The sequence below is a fragment of the Parasteatoda tepidariorum genome, chromosome 5 (genome assembly GCF_043381705.1).
Source record: "Parasteatoda tepidariorum isolate YZ-2023 chromosome 5, CAS_Ptep_4.0, whole genome shotgun sequence".
In the NCBI taxonomy this organism is placed as follows: Eukaryota; Metazoa; Arthropoda; class Arachnida; order Araneae; family Theridiidae; genus Parasteatoda; species Parasteatoda tepidariorum.
Genome location: NC_092208.1, coordinates 57,390,550 through 57,414,482, shown reverse-complemented (window position 1 = coordinate 57,414,482; position 23,933 = coordinate 57,390,550). Strand labels below are relative to the sequence as shown.

The 23,933-nt window shown below is 27.9% G+C and overlaps 2 protein-coding genes across 3 annotated transcripts in view; one reads left to right on the top strand and one right to left on the bottom strand.

Moving 5' to 3' along the window:
• Positions 1 to 23,933, bottom strand: part of LOC107437395 (uncharacterized) — a 548,903-nt gene that overhangs the window by 447,962 nt on the left and 77,008 nt on the right. The window lies entirely within an intron of this gene.
• LOC107457100 (putative ferric-chelate reductase 1 homolog) overlaps positions 146 to 23,933 on the top strand; it is an 85,879-nt gene continuing 62,091 nt past the window's right edge. The window contains exon 1 of one of the 2 annotated variants that reach the window (XM_016075168.4): positions 146 to 324. The gene's annotated coding sequence lies outside the window, so the exon portion shown is untranslated. Of the gene's footprint in view, positions 325 to 13,639; positions 13,750 to 23,933 lie in introns of those variants that run through there. The other variant, XM_071181484.1, reaches the window with a different exon arrangement.

Here is a 23,933-nt window from a genome sequence, read left to right as displayed (position 1 = left end):
CAAAGTAGTTTTTTTTTTCTTCAAAAAAAGTCGGATTACAGTTGACAATACTTAGTATACTTCAAGTAAACATTGGCACATGGTAAAAACTGACAGGTTTGGTCGTAAATGACGTTGCAATCAGAGCAGTCACGTGTTTCAAATTGACCTACTAAGACCCGCCTGAAAGAGGGAAGGCGGTTATTTTCTCACACGCGATATCTACTCGCGTGTACCAGTTAAGGGCGAGCAAGACAAGGCCAACATTAAAAGAAAAGAAAAAATTATGACAGATTAAGTCTGGAGAAAATCTTTTTTAAATAAGGTGTTTGCAGAGTATTAAAGGTAAGCTGACGTTTTTATGCTCTTAGTTTGGCTAAAATGCGTTGTTTTTCTCGCTGTTTTTTCAATTTCAAATTAATCACTTTCATAGTTTTTATCATGTCAAAATTAATGTTTCACAGTGAAAAAAATGTGGAAATTAATTATTTTGGTTACCACATAATTAGTTCTTATGTAAACTTAGCATGCATATATTTATGTCAAAAAGAGTTGTTACTATAGAAGAAACAGAGCTTTTTTTTCATGTTTAGAAGCATGAAAAAGCATTTAGAAGCATTTTTTTTCATGTTTGGATACACGGGATCAAATTTATTGTCTTTTGAAAGCATGAAATATTGGATCGGAAACTGATTGAAAATTATGGGGTTCTGGAGTTCGTGGACCTCAAAGAATAAGCCCGCTTTCTTCGTACTCGCGAGATGTTTTGCTCACTTCCAGGATCGAACTCACGCAACTCTCAGCTTTCAACTGGTGGGGAGAGTTTCTCTCTGTCTAACCAGTTGCGCCACTAATTTTTAAAAGTTTTTTTTTCTATGAAAGTTGGTGATTCATTTACAATTTCATAAAGTCTATATGTATTTACCTTAGACTGATAGTTCGAATGTCTCTTAAAGAAGAGTTGAAATCAAGTTTAATCTACCTAGCCTAGCGGTGCTTAAATAGAGTTCCCTAGGGTTCTGTGGAAGAGATTCTGAGAGTTAAGACTTTTTTTAAAATTTTTCAAATTTGTAATTTTATTTAGGTTCAATCAATAATCTATTATTTACTTATTTTTTTACTACCTTTATGAAATTATATATAAACTAAAATGCCAAAGTGAGAAAAATGAAAATTTTTACGAACAGTAATAATAATTATTTTTCTAACAGCAATTATAAAATAATTATGAAAAAGCATATGTATTTATAAAAAAATTGCAATAGTATTTCATATTTCGCTTTTCAAATCAAAATTGAATAACTGATTTCTTTAATGAAGAAATATGTTTCCTTAATAACCTTTTTTACAACAATATAGAAGCACATTTTTAGCTAGACTAGACTGTGAATTCAACTGTCAAACATAAAACCTAATTTAAGATTATTAATAATTAAACGATGAAAAAAATCATTAATCTTGTCAAATAAAAAAAAAGTCCAGAAGTGAAATTAAGTATTCTTTAAATGGGAATTTGTCTTAATTATGAAGTCGGGGCACCGCCGCAAGAAATTTGATTATTTAGGATTACATACGCGAAACACATTAGGAACCACTGACCCTAGCCGATAAATAATTAAAAAAATATATTGACTTATAAAATGTAACAGAAAAATAAAATAAATAATAAGCATTTTAATGTTTAAATTTTCGAACTCTTTTATTTTTATTTTTTTCTCTCTTCCATTTTACTTTGTTAAATGTGTTACAATGATTCTATTTAATAGACATCACGCGTCAGTCATCATGCTTTAAAACATATCCTTATCTTAGCTCATTTTAAATGTATTCCTCATTTTCGTCTTCAAAATGGTTTTGACACGTAATAAAATTTGATTGTAGAAATTTATCGAATATTCCATTGCTGGAAGAAGTACCTATTTTTTCTCTCTCCTCTTTTTCTTTAAATTTCTTTAAATAACGTTTTCTGTTTTCCACACTTGGACGGTCTGATGCACATGAAAGAATTTTCGTCTTCAAGTGGGAATAAAAACACAGTTTCGGGAACCTTTTTTCTTTTTTTTTTATCTCCTTTAAATATTATCTTTAATTGCGAAACGTATTTTTGTTCAGATAAGGTTTATATTAATTACTCATGTTTTTTTTAAAATTTATATGCAAATAAGCCTTATTTGGGAGGGAAAAAAATCTAATTTTTGAAAGATATTTTAAAGGTTGGCATCAGAAATAGAAAGTAGAAAAAAATGAACTTTAATTTTTTTTAAATAATTAAGCCTATATACTTTTTCTATACCATTTAAATGTTTTTCACAGTTCCCCTTCTATAGTGTTTAATTAATATTAAATATGGTGAAAATGTCATTGTCATATCTGTTGCTACAATTCCTACAATTTTTAAACATTTTGGGCAACTATACTTCAGATTTAACTTTAATACTAATGGTAAACTTAAATTTTTAAAGATTTTTAAGAGATTATATCAATAATTTGACATAGTAATAGTTCGACGGAGAGTTTTTGGACACAGCTCGACATGCGCATTTACACTGCTCAAATTGAGTGTTTAAGAAAATGGAGATAGCTCGAATGCATGTTTACGAAAATGGACACAACACAAAATGTGTGATTAAGGAAAGGGGCAAAATTTGTAATGCGTGTTTAGGAAAATGGGCATAGCTATTAAAGAAAATGGACATAGCATTTCATTCCGGTGTTCAAACTTTTTTTATGAGTATTCTTCTTTTTTAAAGAATAAACTAATGAACACAACTATAGTCTTAATGTGATATCGTTCATTTACATAAATCATTTTGTGGATTTTATTAAATTAGTTTTTTTCTTAAATTGTAGAATTGGAATTTAGTCTGTGAATTAATTCAAAATAAATTTGAAAACGTTTCCAATTAATTACTCAAATTCAAAGAACAAATAAGGATAGAGAGGCTATTGAATTGCTTAAAACTTATTTCATAATCTAAATAAAATAATAGTTATAAATCGCTTTTTAATTCACTCCTAAGAAAAATTATGGTTTGGTATCGACTTGAAGTTTTGAGTTTTTAATTAATTGTTTTGAGTTTGTAATTAATTTTTTAATTAATTGTTTTCAGTTTTTAATTAATTGTTAAAAAAATTGAAGATTGAGATGGTTTTTTGCTCGTAAGAAAAGCTAAAATACGCTACGAATTAAATACGTGCCGCAATATTTTTTTTACTATGTCTTTTTGTTAAAAAATTTCCCTAATTTTTTAAATAAAAAATACAAATCTTTATGTAAATATATGCTGTGTTTCACGATTGTGTATGAATGAGAAAAAAAAATAAGGTGTGCAGTTACAAGTTCCTAGTATATACGATTCTCAAGTTTTTTTTTAGATTTTTCTCTTATTTATAATAATATTTTTTACATGAACACAAATTAGATTTCAAACATAATCAGAATCGGCGGCACAGTTGTGTAGCTATAAGTGCTATTTACGTATTCTAGGTTACGTTATTTTCCATTTGAACAAAATTATGCGAAATAATTATACGATACTTTACTAGAATGCAAAAAGAACATTGATTCACATGTGAAGTAATGAAATGAATTGTGAAAATCTGTGATTACTGGTATAAAATAGAACAACCTTTAATTGGTAGAAAATTGATAACGGCAACAAAACTGAACGCATCATTTAACAAGACGGAGTTGATGTTTACAACTGATTAACCTACATTTTTTCAGATGTTAATAATTTTTGTTCGATTTTGAAGAAAGGAACAAAACTGTTCATACTCAATTAGATTAATGTTTGCTTTTTATTGCTATATCTCTATTTTGTCGAATGCTTTTATGTGACAGTTATTACTTATCCAGATCATGGAAAGAAAAAATATATATTTTTTATTTCGGTCATTACTGTTTCAACGCATATTTTACGAAACAAAAGACGGCATTTTATATCGTATTTTCTCAACGATGTTCTGATGGGGAAACATTGGTTCAGAAAACGAAACCCGGAAATAATTTGCTAATAGCGTTGTCTTAGCAACAGTGCGGTAAGAAAAAACACCGCGACTGAAAAACCGGGTAAAATTTGGTGAATTTGTTCCCGCAATAATAGATGGCCACATAAGTTACAGTAATTCTTGTTTAAATATTGATGGTGACCGATCGCCCTGTTTTTTTCCCTTCTTAATGTATTCTTAATGAGCTATTTCTTTTAACAGAACTTTTCTTAATGTCTTATATTTACATTATACTTTTGCGAATACGATAAATATTTGTCTTAAGAATACCAATGACAAGAATGGAAAGGGCATTAATTTTTCGAAAGTTCTAACGAAGTTCATACTGAGCGATAGATTTCAAATCTGCATCAATTTAATCAATAAATGATGAGCTTAAAATATCAAATCAAAATTTTAAATCCAGCGTTTAGGACAAGTTATGACGTGAACAAAGTCTCGTTTTTAATTTAGGAACAGATATGATTTGAAACCACCGCTTTAAAAATTCATTTTGTAAAGTTATTCAACTCTCTGCTTGTAACTGGTTTAATCAGGATAATAATCCGTAGAATACTACAAATTACAAAAGCTATATTTAGATTTGAATTTAAAATGCTGTTTTATTAATAATATAAAATGGTAAGTAATTTATGAAATGTATTTTGAACATTAATGTATTGCCACTGTTTTGGTAATGCATCGTAAAAAGGTGGCCTAATTTTATTTATTCCAAACGTGACTAATTGTTCTGAAAATGTCCAATTATTTTAAATATGAAATTGTTTGAATTTTTCCAAAAATACTTAATTGGGTAATATATAGAAACAGACTTCATAATGTCATTTTTTTAAATTACGGAGTTGCATCAATGCTATTAGATTGGCAAGTGGTGTATTTTTATTTCTACCAAAATGTGAATATTATTGAAACACCAGGTCTTATATGGTTAAAGTTTTATTTCGCGGATTAAAAATGTCACTTTGATTGATTATTTTAGAAAGAGCATAAATACCGCAGTACTAATTACACAAAAAAATATTTACCTCTTGATCTTCTCTTAATAAAAACTTCATCCACGTCTCAAAAACATCTTAGTCATCTTTCCTACATATATTTTTATTAAATTGTTCTTTTATTTTTGTAGCAACCTTAGTCCGTCTTTTAAACTATGTATTATTTATTAAACTAGAAGACTCTTCATTAGAATGTCACAAGTAGATTGTCACTAATGCAGAGTTTAGAAGTATTTCTAATGCCTTTGAACTCGACATTCTAATATATGTTCGGTGAATCTCTGTAATATAAAATGAAAGACGAGTGCCAGGAAACTTAACCGAAACAAAAACAATGAAACAGATAAATAAAAATAAAATGATATTCAAAACATCAATGAAGCGTTTTTATTTCACCCTAAATTAGAAAATTTTGATTTACTCTTCTGAAATTTTCCGAATAATATTACATAATATTATTTGAATTTTTTTTTCACACTTTAAACAAAGTTCGTCTGATACTTAAATTTAGTAGAGTGGTTATTTCACCGACTGACACAAATTTTCACTATGATGAAAAAAACAATTAAAAATTTTTTCTCAATCTATTAGAAAATCCAATTTATATTATGCTTGCAGCTAAATCGAAATTTTTGCAAATATATACATAATTCATGTGAGCAGAAAGATATAAAACATTCTACGTGTAAAAAATTCGAGGAATGTTTCTTATTGTGCTACCAGAGTTTTATGTTTTCAAAATTGTAGAATTATTAAATAAAACAGAACGATATTTTTAATAGTTGTTTTGCTGTTTCTGTACGAAAGGAATCCATTTTTATATAGAAATATTTATACATTGGTTCTAATATTACGTATTTGCATAAACATTACGAACGTGAAATTGTATTAAAAAAGCAGTGAGTTTATTAAAATTTCCTTGTAATCTTATTGAAAAATGAATAAAAATGTTTTCAAAAACTTTTAAATATTCTAGTTGTAAATTTTCTTAATAAATAGGAAATATCTTTAGTATGAGTTTAGTTTCTTACATATTAGTTTCATATTTTTATTGGTTTTTCATGTATTCATTAGTAAATTCATTAAATTGACTTGTGGTAAAATACTATTCTGACATATGTAAGTATTTCTACAAAATAAGATCTTCTGATACTCGTTAAAATACTCAACAAATTTTTAAGCAAAGATATTTTGAATATTCAGTGATTTGTTTTTTTTTAATGTTAATGTTTTTGAAGTTTGGTTTGATTTTAACAATTAACTTCAATGGACTGTTTATTTCGAATTCCTTAGATCAAGATTGAATATAAGAAAAGTATTTTTGATCTGACTTTGCAAAGACAAAAATATTTTTGAAGTTTTTTATTTTATTTTAAAGCTTTTTATTAAAAATTATTCTAAAATTATTTAAACTAAAAATAATATCAATACATTTGTAACTGTTACATTATAAAACGTTGCTAAAATATTATTTCAATAAAGCTTGATTTACGAGTGGTTAATAAAATATTTAAACAACAAAGATAAAATATAGCTTTTGACAAGTAAATAGTACACAGTGTTTTTCGATCATAAATCACTTTGTATTCATACGGTCATTGTAAATAGCCTTCCTGGAATAGTAAACAAGACATTATTTTTCTTCGTAAATGGGTCGCTCGGACCATTACACGCAAACGATAGTCAAATCTATATTACATTTAATTTTTCCAATTGGTTTCTGAGAAAAATTTCATATCGTTTCAGGAAAATATTATTTATTTGATATGCTCGAAAGAGTTGTATTAAAAAAAGAGTAAAATTACAAAAACTGTTTTGAGAATGTTGTATTGTAATACATTCCTTGCACAAGAATTCGTTTATGTTCGATGAAATTTGCAGTTTTGATTCGTAATCAATTTCGAAACTTTATGTGTTCTAGATTAGTGAGTTTGATTTGTTTAGTTTAGTCTATTCTTAATTAAATATTATTAAAATATTGCTTAGGGAATGCTAATTTATACAATTTCAAGAATTATGGAAACATATTTTAAGAGAAATTGTCCTGATGGAAATTGATTACATGAATGAATATCTCTATTCTATATCTTTTATTTATATTTTTGCCCTATGAATTTATCGTCATAGTTATATTATCCGTAGTTCTATGAATATAGAATTATTGATAACGATTAAACTTATGTGTTTCATTTTATTTTTATAAATGGGTTTTATATTTGTAAAAATACTTAGAAACTTGGACTGTTTGCTGAAAAGAGGAGAAATATCAGTGACTTTGTTTTTGTAAAATTCCTATCTTGCTTAGAATTTAAAAAAAAAACTTTTATCTTTTTTCTTTTCTTGGACTTTTCAACAGTGGGTTATAAAATATCACGTAAGCGAACTTTTTTTTATTTATAGCTCGAAATGCGTGTTTCATTAAAAAGGGCATTGTTTAAAATATGGGTTTAAAAGATTGAATAAAGACTTATCTTAAAAATACGTATAAAATGTTTTATGCATTATAAATTTTTTTGGATGCATTAATTAATTTTTTTTATTAAAAAAAGCAATAATTAGCTCTTAGACGTAACACCTTATAAACGGTGAAAGTTCGAGTACTTAAGAATTAAGATATACTTCAGTAATATATCTACTTTAGTAATAAATCTAATTTTATTCAATGGGCAAATCTAGGATAGATAGCCATAGTTTCTTCAAATCGAAATAAAAGTTCTAAGTCTGGAAAGAGAAGAAATGTTTATGCATATTTTAAATTCTCATACATGAACTCAACATATTTGGGAGCAAAAAATAGGGGAATATTGAGAATAAAATATGAAAAACAAATATTGTTTGAAATTAAGCTAACAAAGGCCGTCTCTTCTTAATGTCGAGGTGAGATGATCGTCTAATACTGTAAAGGAAAAGTGAAGTTAAAACGAGCAGATGGGACACCGGTGTCTATTATATATATATATTTTTTCTGACGCTCTAATTACTAGCAAAAATATGTTTTGGTATTTTTTCATTAGAAAAAAACGCAGTTTAATATTTACTAAAAAATTCTGCTAAATTATTGGAATTTTATCTGTACTAAAATGTTCCAAAAAAGTAGTTTGAAAAAATAGTAGTTTTATTCATATTCAAAAATTTATTAATAATAGATTTTGTAAATATAAGAAATTTTAATGATGGATAACTGCTTCTCTCACATCTCAATAACTTCAAATAAGTGCAAATTTGAAAAATTACTGTTTGGAAGTGAGCCCTGTTTACCTTTAACGCAGAAATAGATGCAGGTGTTTCATGCTGTATTTCATAATCACAAATTATTAAATTATAAATATATGTTCACTTATTTTGACTGACCTAAATAAATGCGAAATAACGAAAAAGTATGAAAAATATGTTAAGTAAAAATGCTGCGACAAAGGGTTAAACAAAAAGCATTCAAAATAAAATTTTGAATATATTATTATCTAATTTTTGTAACGTTTTTTTTTTTGCTTTAAGATTATTTTTTTTTTGACAATTTGTTAGTCAGTTGATTAAAGTCTGTAAAGTTCTTAATGTTCTATTCACACCGAGCGAAACCGGAACAAACTTTTAACTACTGGTGATTTAGCTTGAAATAAAGTAAAATTTTGCCACACCCATCTCATTTTATACATTCAAATAAGTATTTGAGATTTGAATTGCGATTCATAACTCTGGCATAGGTTTAACAAGTTATTAATTTTGTAGCACATAAACTTCCCAGAATTAGAGAAGTTTGATTTAACGATCGAACCATTAAATAATCAATAGACGTCATTTATTCTGAGGAATATTATAATATTCACAAGAATCAAGTACCAAAATAATGGAAGGAAGGGAAAGAAATGAGTTTGTGTTGCGAGAAGGTATGCAGATTGTTTTTACCACCTCTGGGTTTAGGGTGGAGATATCTATGTCACGTGATTGATATAATTAGGCCAGTGATCTTTACGGGGGCCCAGATGTGATTTTGATTTAAGATTGTTTGATTATTGGGGAAATAGATGCTATGTCCTACTTAAGGCACTGTTTTAACTAAAGCTTGTGCGTTTTTGTTAGCAGTGCTTTCACTTTCTCACCCTGTCTGGAAAAAGTCTGACAAACTAAAACTAGAAGCTAGAATATTACGTAACCACAGCCTGTTTCTTATGAATATGGCGGAAGAAAAAGGAATTTAATGCGGAAATGCCCAAGGAAAGGACTCTTTCTAATGGATACTACAACGCTTATAAAATTTTCTTGGGTTTGAAAATTATACTTAATAACGGACAATCCCTCTTTATTTAAAATATGGTTGAATATTAAAATTATTATTTGAAAACTTAATTTTTTCAAATGATGTAAAATTTGAAGAAACTTTCTAAACAATCTTAAGCTTAGTCGAAAGCTCTTTCCCATCTATTATGTGGATAGCTTTAAATTGATTCTTTTAAAAAACTATTGAATTGATTTCCAAAAACTCTTAAATTTATTTCACATTTTCACTATATTTAGACATAGATTTTTGTTTAAAATTTCGTTTCTTGATATTACAACAGTTAATTTTTTGACCAAATAAATTTTTTGAATTTTAATTTCAAAAATCCGTTTTTTAATTATTTGAGAACGAACAGTATTTGCTTTGTTACAAAGTATTACAAGTTAGCCAACAAAAAATTACTTACGTAAAAATTAGTTTTTTTTTTAATTTAATTTTTACTAAGAATCTTGGGAGTTCTGATGAAATTTGGCATTATCATTAAATAATTATAAACAATGAACCACACTTTTAACTCAGCAAAAAACACTTGAATTTGCCAAAATAGATTTATTATAGATCGAAATTAATATTAATTGTGAAATTAGTGAAGTCGAATTTTATTCTTATATTTGTGTTAATATTTAAAAATATGCAAGTCTTTCATCAGAAAACTCAGATATAATGCTTGTAGTTAATTTAAAAAATCTATTTCAATTTTCACGGTGGATAATTGTTATAATTTGAGTTATTCTTTTGCTCATTCTGTACAATATTAAGAGGATCGCAGGAGAAACTTTTCACTACCGCAGTGAAATACTTTTCATAGCAAATTCTACTTCTAATGATGTTTTGAAACTTAAAGTTATGCAAAAAATAAGTTCTAATATACCTAGGGTAAACCATCAAGTTTGAAGTGCAGAAGAAAACTTAAAAAATATCAAAACACAAACAAATTATTAGACTATAACTTCCCCATTGCGTATCCATAAGCAATCCTGCCATAATTTTTTATGATATTTTGAAATCGCCACAATTTCTTGAATATTTTGCCATTTGCTTTTGTTATTTTGAAATTATTTTGCAGCATTTGAAACTCCATTGTTAACTCTATGTTGACCTGAACTATTTTTTTTCTATATTTCAAATTTTAAACTACTTATGTAGGTTTAAAATAATTTGACGTAAAGAGCTCTTTCCTCGATATAGAGGACGCTATGCTAACCGGAGAAACCCTTCATAATAAATTCTCTTTTAATTACTCTAATTTAAAAGTTGAAGTAAAAAAAAAAATGAGGTAAACCAATAATAAACAAGTTTCAAGTGCTGACAACTTTTTTCCTGAACATCAGATTACAAGTAAATTATGACCGGATTACTTACCCTCTCTGTAAAAGCAGTTAATCATGCCAAAATTTGCAATTACATTTTTTTTTAAAATCAGCGTTTGAAACTTTATAGTTTTCATTTGGTTTATCTGAACTTATTTTTTTTATTCTTCACATTTTGAAATTTTATGTAGTTTAAAAAGAATTCCCCTTCAATAGTTTCTCTACACTCTTAGAAATTTCTCGAAAAAAATGGTTGGATCTTTGAACAAAATATCACTAACTAAACAGTTCCAAAGATGATGTTCAACTTATAATCGTGTGTTGTCAACTAATAATAATAAATGGAAAGTACTTGAACAAAATATCACCAACTAAATAGTTCCATAGATGATATTCAACTTATAATCGTGTGTTGTCAACTAATAATAATAAATAGAAAGTACTTGAACAAAATATCACCAACTAAATAGTTCCATGAATGATATTCAACCTTATAATCGTGTGTTGTCAACTAATAATAATAAATGGAAAGTATTATTAATGGAAAGTACTTGAACAAAATACCACCAACTAAATAGTTCCATGAATGATATTCAACTTATAATCGTGTGTTGTCAACTAATAATAATAAATGGAAAGTACTATTTTATGACAACAGCAGCCCTATATAAATCTACACTGTTTGAAATTTCTTTGAAAAAAAATGCTTAAATACCAATTTATTTAATTATTTTACCATATTTAAACAAAACAGTCAAATAATCATAAATAAGATGGTATTCTGAATGTCAACAGTGAGAAAAACCGTTTATCAACTGCTTTCACCTAATATGGTTTAACAACCAGAATTTTATCACACCAACTAGATCCACCTAAGGAAGCCACTTAGTTCCCTGCTGATGGGTACATGTAATAGGCGAGAGGAATAATTTGTCAATTTTATGATTGACGGAATGGGGGTTTGAGTCTCAGCATTGACGCTACGATATTTTCACCATTCCCTTCTGCACATGAAGAATTTCTAGTGTCTTGCCCTTCCCGATTTGTGAACCTAGGATATTAGAATACGATTCTCACATTAAGCACCACAACGCTGATGACACTATTACGCTGCTAAACTATCCATTATGTCCAGTTAAATTTCTTTTTGTACGGTTTTGTAGCCATTCTAGTCGTAAATAGTTAAAAAATCGTGTAGTTTTGTATTCATAGTGTTTTTTTAACCATACTAGTTGTAAACGTTTTTAAAACCGTAAAGGTGAAAAAATGTTTTTTTTTTTACCGTAAACTTCACCGTTAATTGAATGGACAGACTGCTACCAGTTATTTTACAATAGTTTTAGAATGAAAATTCTAACAGTGTAACTGTTTAGCGTTTTCTATGACAAAGTTATTACTGAGGGTAGTTACAAACTTGTTCCTTTTAATAACTAAGACGAAATGAAAGAAAATGTACACGGAAGTATTCTCAAGGACAAACGTTCTTTTACTCTCATAGAAATACTAAGCTTAAACAAATAAAGTTGAAGATATATTATTTATATATCTTTCTCTAGGGTGTAACGAAAAAAAAAATAGTTGTTGCAAAACTGGTTTCAGCTTTGTTTGTTGTTGAATAACGTAAGAAATGCTTTTTATGGGAACTTTTGGTATCTAAGTAAAGATGTGTTTCTTGTGTATTTAGCACGTTAAAGAGGGAGTTGGATGTGAGTTTGGAATGTATCATTACAATGTTCGATTTTTTATTCCAAAATAATGGTAAAATAACCAGCAGCAGTCTGTTCATCCAATTGATCATAAAGTGTACGGTAAAGAACATTACTTACCTTTACGGTTTCAGAAAACGTCTAAAACTAGTATGGTTAAAAACCATGAATACAAAACTACACGGTTTTTTAACCATTTACATCTAGTATGGTTTCAAAACAGTAAAAAACAGTATATTTTCAATACAGTAACAGTATGGTTTCAAAACAGTAACAGTATGGTTTAAAAACAGTAACTGTCCAGTGTCACAAATTAGGTAGTGCAAGACTCTGGAAACTTTTCATGCGCTGAAGGGAATGGAGGAAATATTGTGATGTCAAAGTGGGGATTCAAACCCCGGTTCTGTTGGTCATGAGTTTGACAGATTAGTCCTCTCGGTGATATGTACCCCTCAGCCGAGAACTAAGTGTCTTCATTAAGTGGGTTTAGTTGGTGCGATACAATTCTGGTTGTTTAACCGTATTAGGTGAAAAAAGTTAATAAACGGTTTTTCTCGCAGTTAACAGTTTAAATACCAACTTATTTTATGATTATTTTTCTCTTTTATTTGAATGTGGTATAATAATAATTAAATAAATTGGTACTTAAACTTTTTTTTAGAGAAATTTCAAACAATGTAGATTTATATAGGGCTGTTGTTGTCATGAAATATGACTTTCCATTTATTAATACTAGTTGACAACACATGATTATTGTAAGTTTAACATCACCTATGGAATTATTTAGTTGGTGATATTTTGTTCGAGGACCCAATTTTATAATTCCTCAATTTCCTTCTCAATTTACAACTTTCTATCCTGATCAATTTCGTCAATAAATCATTCGTATTCTTTTATTGGTTAATTTTATTGAACATTTTCAATTAGTTACAAAAAAAGTATTAAATGTACAAAAATTAGCACAGAAAGCCCTACTTATGTTTCAGGAATGATTTTATAACATAAAAATATATAATAACTGTATCTTTTTTGATATGTTTCTAATGAAATATTCTATTTTCGTTGTAACCGTGACTTTGAGATTTACTAATGATCAGTTCAAAGCCAATGCTACCTTTTTTTGGTATTTTATGTTTCATAAAAATATTTATCCAATGCTTCGTAGTCGTCAGATTTCCTCATAAAAATTCATCTCGAACTGCAAATTTTATTAGGCAAGTAACCATTATAATAAATGACACTGCATCAATTGTAATATTTACTAAAAAACGTAAAACTTGTTTTAATATTCGAGTTTTTTGGATTACGACAGCAGTTAAAATTTCTGATTTCTCATTAAATAAAATACCCTAGTTCAAGCAATACGTCTAAATACAGAGGCATCTTAAATCAAGATAATTTCTATTTGCCTGCTAAGACAGCATATTTTTGATCATTGATTTTAAGAATTCATTTATAAGATTTTACTTAATGTAAGTATATTATGCTTTAACTATTTATTTCTTAAATATGAATACATGTGCATAGTTTCAATGTAGCCATGAATTCAATTAATTGTTTTTATAAATTCTTAACTATTTACAGCTTTTTTATCCGTAACTACTGGTTCATTACTATGAAATTGTTTTAATAAATCCATAAAGGTATTCATAACAAAATACGGTGAAAGTATAAATTTTTTGGAACACTTTGTTGCTCTGTATCTCATGCAGTGTACTGTTATGAGAATGTAGAAAGTATTGGTGTTTAAATGTCAGAAATGGCAGGAAAAGTGTGCAGTCCTCCAATGTTAGAATTTTAATTTCAAAATTATAGTAAAATAACTGGCAGCAGTTGGTCCATCCAATTAACATTAAAATTTTCGGTAAAGAACATTTTTTACCTTTACGGTTTTGATACCATTTTCAACTAGAATGATTAAAAAACTTTGAATACAATGACGGCTTTTTAACCATATTGGAAACAGCATTTTTTCAAAACAGTAAAAAAGGGAATATAACAGGACTTAGGAGATAGTTTAGCAGCTTTATGGTGCTGACAAAAAAATCAAAGACATGAATCTACGCATGAATGAGAGTATCGTATTTGAAGAGCCAAGTGTCACAAATTAGGTAGTGCAGGATTCTGGGTTGCAGGATATCGTGTGTTGAAGGGAATGGAGAAAATATTGTGGTGTTAAATTGTGGTGTGACTTGAACCCCCATTTTGTCGGACATGAGATAGACAGAATAGCTCTCTCGGCTATAATATGTATCCGTCTGCAAAGAATGCTTTGTTGCTTCATTAGGAGCATAGTTGGTGGGATAAAATTCTGGTTGTTTAACCGTATTAGGTGGAAGAATTTAATAAACGGTTTTTCTCACAGTTAACAGCTTAAATGTCATCTTATTTATGATTATTTGACTGTCTTGTTCGTATATGGTAAAATAAAAATTTAATAAATTGTTATTTATCCACTTTTCCAAGAAATTTCTAACAGCGTGTAAGTATAGCGATATGGAGAATTATGCATTTGTCAATTATGAGAGGAATTGTAGAGCTTAGTTGATGACTATATTACTTAATATTTCAGTCATTTTGAGAAAATGAACTTTATTTCGAGTACAAGCTTTAGGAAAATGTCTGTCAAAATATTTCTTTTATTAGATCCATTTTAAAAGGAAGCCATACTGCGGTAGAAACTTTTCGTCTCTTCACCTCCATAACTAATTTTAAATTTAATATATTGTGAATTTTTGACTGCAATTAAAACTCTAGTTTCAATCTGGATTTGCTTAGGTTTACTCAAGTTTAAATAGGTTTACTTTAGGTTTGCTTGAAATAACTTTTTCTTTATTTTAAATTTTAAATTAGTAATGGAAGGGAACCAGAATTTGTGACATAAGGCTTTTTCCCTGGTATGGTTTCATCTTTAGAACATGCTAAAAAATCATCCTTCTACATTTGAAATTGTCTAAAAGATGATTTTAAGCTTTGAAATTTGAGTATAAAAATGTCACTTAACTGATTACTACTTTCATTAACTTCACTGATTTTTAAAATGTCACTTAAAGTGTACTTCCACAAACCACAAAAGTAAACGTATTTCTACAAATTATTAACCAGAGTACTAGTGTTATTGAAATCACAACCACACTGATTTTTCTTTTATTTATGAGAGAATACAACAGGTGCTGTTGGTTTTTTCAATTAAAAATAGCTTTAAGATATTTTTTAAATCGCATTTTCTATTCTTACAGAGTTAGCAAATTTGTAGTAGTTAACTGTTTAATAAAACTTTTTTAATTTTTTTTCTTTAAAAATTTTAGGAATATGATTAGAATTGATGCTGATATTAATATGTATTATATGCTTAAAGTTGATATTAATGTTTTACAACAATTCTGCTCGATAACAAATATTTGCATTGTTTTCGTTATTTATTTGTAATTAATTTCAACAATGTTTAGTTGGGGATTATGCACATTTTATTAGCCAAATAAATGGTCTTTGAAAGCGGCAATGTACATGAAAATTAATATAATATTATTTTTCGTATAGTATATATTTGAATGAGGACGAATGTCCAATATTTTAATTAAGTTTATTTTAGAGCAATATATAATTATTTTGATAAAGGTATAGTTAATGGTGTCAATGGAATTTTACGTTTATTTTACTAACGCCAAAATAATTTATTTTATCTACTTCAATAATTTGGTTCTTGCTGAATGACGCTATTAATTTAGTTTAACCAAAGATGTATGCCATTTAAGACTTACGAGAGAAAAAATTAGGGAAAACTTTTAGACGTCTAACTATCATTTATGTCTGCCTTTATGCTCACATATTTTACCCTAGATATTTTAAACGCTGTTATATATTTATGTAGTTTTGGTGCAACTATATGTTCATAACAAAAGAATTAAAAAACACTATTCACTAGTAAACAAGGAATTGAAAAAATTACGAATTTTTATAGATATAATCGTTGTTCTTGATTTTTTTATAACAAAAATTTATAGAAATTATAACTGAAATGCCTTTGTTTTCTTTGGACAAATAAATTGATTTTAAATAATTAGTAGAACCTTTAGTATCAACGACCTTGACAATGATTCGATAAATATTTCTTTTTTTCCCTCACGCGTGGTGAAACGCAAAATTTTGCTTTATATAAGTTAATTTTTCACAAGCATGTTAAAAATACATATTAAGGTTGGTGGTTAGAGAATACTTGGTACATATAATCCACTTTTTTTTAGTAGAATATAGGCATAATTTCAATTATTAAAGTTTTACACAATAACGGAACAGACACTTTGCCCGATTTTGATGTCATGCAATTTAACATGATTCAATATGGTCACGGTCGCTTTATCTGTTCCTTTAAAACGAGCTTTTGTTTTTCTTCATAAAAGAATGCAAGCTTATTCATGTATCTATAAAGTAGACACAAAAAAAAGATTATTAAGGAAGAGAGGATACAGTTAAATCTCCATAACCGTATTGTAATTTTTATCCAATCAGCCGGAACAGTGCTTTACTCGTTCAAGGCTTTTTTTCACAATCGCAATGTCTGGTAGATTAATTAATGGTGTGAAAATGAGTTGCAAAATTAAAACTTGAACAATACATGGAATCATTTTGTGTCAAATCTTTCTTGAAAATTGTCGGGCTGAAAAGGCAGATTATTCAAATATGCTTTCTAAAAAATTTGTCCCCTGGATTATGGTTATTGACTGATTAAAAGAGTTCTAGTTACTGACCGTAAAAATAAATTTATGCCCGTAAAGCTATTATGGAAATAAAAATACAGGTCTGTCCGTAAATGTTTTCTTACAATATGTATTTCAATTTATGGTAAAAATGTACTTGAGAGTGCCCCTTGGCGAAATTGGTGACTTATGTTTAGCGCCGTTCTGTTTGCGCGNTATGGTTATTGACTGATTAAAAGAGTTCTAGTTACTGACCGTAAAAATAAATTTATGCCCGTAAAGCTATTATGGAAATAAAAATACAGGTCTGTCCGTAAATGTTTTCTTACAATATGTATTTCAATTTATGGTAAAAATGTACTTGGGAGTGCCCCTTGGCGAAATTGGCGACTTATGTTTAGCGCCGTTCTGTTTGCGCGGAACACCGTGGTAACAGGAATAACGGCCAAAACATAATGATATTTTAATAAAACATTGCAAAATTTCAACAAAATATTGGCCAAAACTTTATAAAATTGCAATGAACACAATATAAGCAAAATTAATAGACCCAATAAAATGCATTATGAATCGAAACAAAAATCAATGATGACAGCACAGAAAGAAAAGGAAAATAAAAACACAACTAACTTCTTTATTAAGCTTGAATATCCTCAGATTTAGGTGCACAGAGTTCTCTAATAGCATCATGAATAGAATATGTGTACCTCCATCGCCACATAAATTCGGCGAAATACGAATCGAAAATGGCGTCTGTGGTACCGGACAGGCGGAGACATTTTTTTCTAAAGTCCTTTTTTATGACTGCCCACATACCTTCGATCTTACTGATCAGAAGCAAAAGTTACCTTAACAGCCGGTATCCAACGTAGAACTAACGGACCCTTGAAATTACATATACCATTGAACATTTAAAAATAACGCTAAAATCTAAACCAATCAGAATCACGATTGGGTTTCAACATCGCTCAACTTGGCGATCAACCGCGATCACAACTTGGCGAGAATCAAGGGGTATCGTCAAATATATTCTACCCCAATTTATAACTGTCATTGAACAGCCGACCCAATTTTGAGTTTACGGCAACCAATGTTCAACTCCGTAGCCTTGCAATTTTGAACCCAATCCAGATGACAAGGAAAGTCCAGGATCAAATATGGGGAGTAATTTGTCTGAGTGGAAAATTTTTGATGGAACTAACCCACATTTGCATTACTTGGAAAGGAAATTCTCCTACGAATAGCCTGTCGGTAAGAGGATTCTAACCCATGACCTGCATACCACTGATGATATTTTACGTCAGCACTGTAGTTGGTGCGAGCCGTGTAGGGAAATCGTATCGACAAGCCATCGCTGAAAATCGAACCTTGTTCTACTCATTGAGAGGTGAAGTCTCTATACCCTGAGCCACCACTCTTCTCGTAAAATGAATTTCCACTAACTGTAAATTAATATTATGCTTGTAAAAGTTAAAGTTCGGGGCATGGCGTTGTTTGAGACTTAATTAATTTGCTTGCAAAAAAAAAAAAAAAAAAAAAAAAAAAAAAAAACTTCTGAAGCATTACAATGCTGCCGAGACAAATCGTGAGCTTTTCTTCTTTTTTTGAATTTGTTTTCTCTTTTACGGCTCCTTTTTTAATTTTGCTTCAAACTTTGTTTCAAGAGTTATTTCTTGAGTTTAACGCAGTACAGTCGTGTCTGGCTTATATGCTATTTACTTAACATAAGTGCATATACATGACCAATTAGCACCCTTAAAAATGAGCAGAAACAAAAGAAACATATCTGTTCAATGAGTGTTATATTAAATTAATTAATCGGGCTTATATGCTATTTACTTAACATCAGTGCAAATACATGACCAATTACTCTTAAAAATGAGCAGAAACACATAATTAAATTAATTGTTCCGGCTTATATGCTATTTATTTGACATCAGTGCATAGACATGACCAATTAGTACTCTTAAAAATGAGCAGAAATAGTATTAAATTAATTGGTCGGGCTTATATGCTATTTACTTAACGTCAGTGCATATACATAACTAATTAGTACTCTTAAAAATGAGCAGAAACAGAAGAAAAAAAATCCGTTCAATGAGTGTTAAATTAAATTAATTGGTTACTTTTTCTAAAGACCCACTTCTATTAGTTTCGTAATCTCTTTTAAATAGTCTTTGATGAAGGTTAAATGATTATATCAAAAAACTTGCTGATACCTGCATTGTGTTTCCTTAAGCATAACGGCATAAATAGATAGTAAATAAATTACTATCTCCATATTCATTTATTGTTATTATACTATCTCTCCTTTCTATTTCTAGTCACGAGGTGCCAGATGTTTAATTAGACGTTTAAACAAAGCTCATTTTTATAAGTTATGAAATCTTTTATAAATAATGTCAAAGGTCAGAAATTGTGCATAAGGAGAAAAGATATTCATGTAAATGTAATAACTCTTTACTTCCGTATGAAAACTTGAGATTTATAAGTCTATTCTTAATGCATGCCTAATTGTTTTATGCTAACTATCACAACTGTTAGCACCATTATGCAAAATACAAAATATCTGTGCAGTATGTTAAAATTTGAAGGTCGCATGCAAATGCGAATTTTCTAATAGTTAGCAGCGATTACATCGGTTGTTTAAACCTGCATATAGTTATTAATATTCATTTCGTATAATTCATTTACTCACGAATTAAGGATATTATTGGTTCTAAAGGAAGCGTTTTCGTGATTTCCCTTTTTTTTCAAAGCTGTTTTTAATTTTCGTTTACTTTTGCTTTTTCACTATGAATAAATCCTTTGTTTTAATTGTTGTGAAATATTTTAACCAGTTATAATTGGTGTTTGTGTGAAATATCATACAGGAAGTGTAATAAATAACGTGAATAAAAAGAAGTAATTTAAAAATGAATTTCACTTTTTAATGTTTATGATTCCTGATTACGCCTGTTTTTGCGATCATTTAACATACTGAAATAAAACCATAATTTTATTTTTCCAATTTCTATTTCTGAACTAAGCATAACTTAAATATTTATTTGATTTACGTTATTTGAAAAAATCGTGGTAGGCTATTAAAATATATTGATATTTTTCTTTTGTGTTTGGTATATTTTAGTAATAATTTATTCTTAAAAAAAGGACGCCTTCTTAGTTTTTGTATTTCTTAAACTTCACTAAATTGTAACTTTTTTTGAACATTTAAATATTTTAGAGAGAAACTGAAGTTTATTAGTTATTATTAAAAATCTACACCAAAATGAAAAAAAAAAAACTTTATCTACTTGTTTAAATAAGTAACTAAAATGTAAATTTAATAACCATTTTTTTTGCTGATAAGGCTGTTTTTACATCTAACAAATATTATGTTATAACAAAAAATTTGGACTAAGAGTTAGACCTATATTTTCTTATTAAGAAAAGTTAAAATTCCTTGCAGCGAAAAATAGTTTATCATTCTAAAAGTATATACAAGTTCACTACCTGATTAAAATCTTCTTTCTCTTCAAAAATAAATAAATAGAGAATAATATCTGACAGCTTTCAAGCGCATCAAAAATAGGAGCCTATTTTCTTGACTTGCCAGACAAGAATGAGAAGAAACAAAAGTGATTTGAAATAAAAAAACGTTTAGGTACCAACGGAAAATGGAAAATAAAAGTGAGAAACAAAACTATAAAAACCAAAGTAACCGATAATGGACAAATGGTCTGTTTGAGTGACAACATACAATGTAAAAGTGTAAATTTACATGGTTGGTTGGTCAAGAATGCTTCCACTTAACATCTAGCAAAAAGTAATTATTCAAGTAAATTTAAATTAAAAATTCCATAACTACTGCGTAAAACATTCTTAACTAAATGCAGCTGTTAACTATCATTTTCATAGTTTAATTTTTGTTCGAAAAATCTTGCTGCAAAAGTTTTAAGTAATAAAAATTACAACCTTTCCTTTTTATTTTCTTTCCAAATATTAATTTATTGTTATGAAAGAATGTTCCTTAACGTGAATCGACTAATGAGCATAAAATCCGTAGATCAGATAAATTTGTTATGTGTCCTTCAAAAAAAGATACGCTGGATAAAAACTCACCGGACACCAGCAGGTACGCTATTTCCTCCTTCAAGTTTTTCCAATGCAACTTCCGTCAAAGGGGAATGACTTTGTCTTTCTAAAGGTGATACATATGATGGATTCTCGAAGTTAAATTGTTTCAACCTTGGACTAAATATTTCGAAAATGAAGCACATTCCTGCCAGTTTCAACTAATTTTTCTTCAACATGTTGTCTTCTTTTAATAGAATTCAAAATGATCGTGATGTATGATATAGGAAAATGTCATATTTAAGCAGCTTGTTCTAGTTCCAAAACGTTTTGGTCTAATATTGTAACAAAGACATTCACCGATAGAAAAAGAACAATTTAAAATTTTGTTTTATATTTCCAAATTTGTTTTGGGAGAAATGAAATTGATTTTTTTAGGAATAATGCAGCAATTTTGTTTTCGCTGCTAGTGGATTTTGTTCTGGTATTTAAAGAAAAAGGATGCAAAGAGGAAAAAAAATGTTTTATAGAAAGTTAAGACTGTAACTGCAATTAATTTATTTTACGAAAAAAAATGGGCTGAAATTTTTTTCCTCCAATGTCAGGTTTTTTTGTTGTGATATTTTAAGAGAAAAAAAGTAAACGCCAAATAAAGACATATTTAAGATTTTGTGTTATGATGCGTTAAAACTGTTATAAACTTGAAATTTGCATGCATCATAACAAAAAGTTCACATTTTTATCGCTTTGGAGTTTTTCCAATTTTGGACAAATTTTTTATTTTATTTTTAACCGATTTTTGACATACTTTTTAAATATGTATTTTTATTTTTATTTTCAGTGATTTTTGGCATTTTTTTTTAAAAATAGATTTTTTATTTTAGTTTTTATCGATGTTTAACATGTTTTTTTCTAGATTTTTTCGTTTTAATTTTAACGATTTTTAAAAGTTTTTGTAACAGACTTTTGATTTTAATTTTCTCCGATTTTTGACACTTTTTTTAATATGTATATAAGCTGAGACACAAAAATCTTGAAAAGTTTTAGATTTGTTTTATCACTTAAAAAACAATTCCATCAATTTTTTTTCAATTTTTTTTTTAATTCATTTATTTTTTTAAATATGAATAGGAAAAACGCTGAGAGATAAAATAAAGTACGGATCTTTTAATTCAAACTAAGTTAAAAGCTTTCAATGTAAAATTATAATATTTTAATTCGTGTAAAAAATAAAAATATATAATATTTCAAAAAAAAAATTAAATTCTAAAAATTTTGACTGTCTTGTAAAATAACTTTTAAACAAATTTTGTATACATATTTAATGATAAGACTGAAGAAAAAATGAGCATGTTAAAAATGTATTCTAGATCCCTTTAGTTTAAGTAAATTATTAAAATTTTCAAAGTGAATCATGATTGAATGTCATCAAATAGTTTTAACAAATAAAATTAAAATCTCGTGATATTTATTCATAAAAACCTAGAAAGTAAAAAATTCTTTTTGATCGATAATATAAATATTTTTATGGTATACAAACAAAACTACATTATTTAAGTCATTTTTCAAATTTTTTGCTGTTTTATTTTTGGAAAACTGTTTCTTGCATTTCTTCATTTGTCATGCTTACTACCTGCGCTCACGATTTTGTTCTAATCGTGACAGATGCATGAACACGTAGCATGATAAATGAAGGGGGAAATATAGTCATTACTCCTGTGAAGTTACTGTAGTCGTGAACAAGACTAAATATAATTGTAAAAATACTAAAAATAAAGACCAAATATGAATTGTATGTCAAAACAATAAAATTGTTTGAAGAATTATCGACGAAGTTATTGAGACTCTACTGACAAAGAAAAATAAATCGTAGCATTTGCTTTTTATGGAGCATTTTCTTTAATAAAGGTAGCACGAGTTTGTTGTACTTTTAATAATAATTTAGGAAATGTTTAATTAAATTGTCAAAATTGAATTGTGGTCAAAGTGTGGTTTAATTAATTAAAGTGTGGTTTAATTAAATTGTGGTCACTGAGGAAATTAGTATCAATAAAATAATTTTAGTATTATCATTGTAAAACTTTACTGCACTTGTTATATAAATAAATTTCCAACTAGTTTTGATAGGTTTATCAAATTATTATATAATAATAATTTTAATGTTATTTTATATTAGAAATAATTTTCAAAAACACTGTTCTATTCGTATGCATTTAATTGAGATTCAAAAATTAGAACCCAATAATTTTTTAGTTATTTTATTATTATTTCTTCTTAACTTAAATATTTGTTGCAATTTGTTGCATATACTTGAGGTGCCTTTGTAAAATTTTGTTTGTTTTGTTTACTTTTTCTTTTTCATTTTTGCTTTTACGTTAGATTTAGGATATAACACTGTTCAATTTTATTACATTTAATATTTAAAATGTATATAAATAATTCTCTTATGTGATACTATAAACACAAGTATTTCTCGATGCATTGGCAATGCAATAGCTTCTTTTGTTAGATTGTCTTTAAGTGATAATTTAAGTAGCGTTAAATTTATACGTCAAGTATTTATTTAGACGCATTTTGTTTGATTGTCTTAAGTAATAATTTAAATAGTGTTAAAAAAATTAGTTATTCGACAAATATTTATTTAGATTGATTTTGTTACGTATTTATATTTAGAATAATTTTGTATTTTTATAGAAATAAAAACTTAGTACGAAGTAACTATTTAGATTTTTGATCCTTTATACAATAGTTCTAGATATTTTAAACATAAACAGTTTTACGGTGCCCTCCTACTGTCATACCAATTATTGGCGATGGAACTTGCCCTTTTTGAGCAATAACATGNTATATATATAATTTTTATGTATATAGAATGTAATTAATATATGTAATTGTTTTTCTTCCTA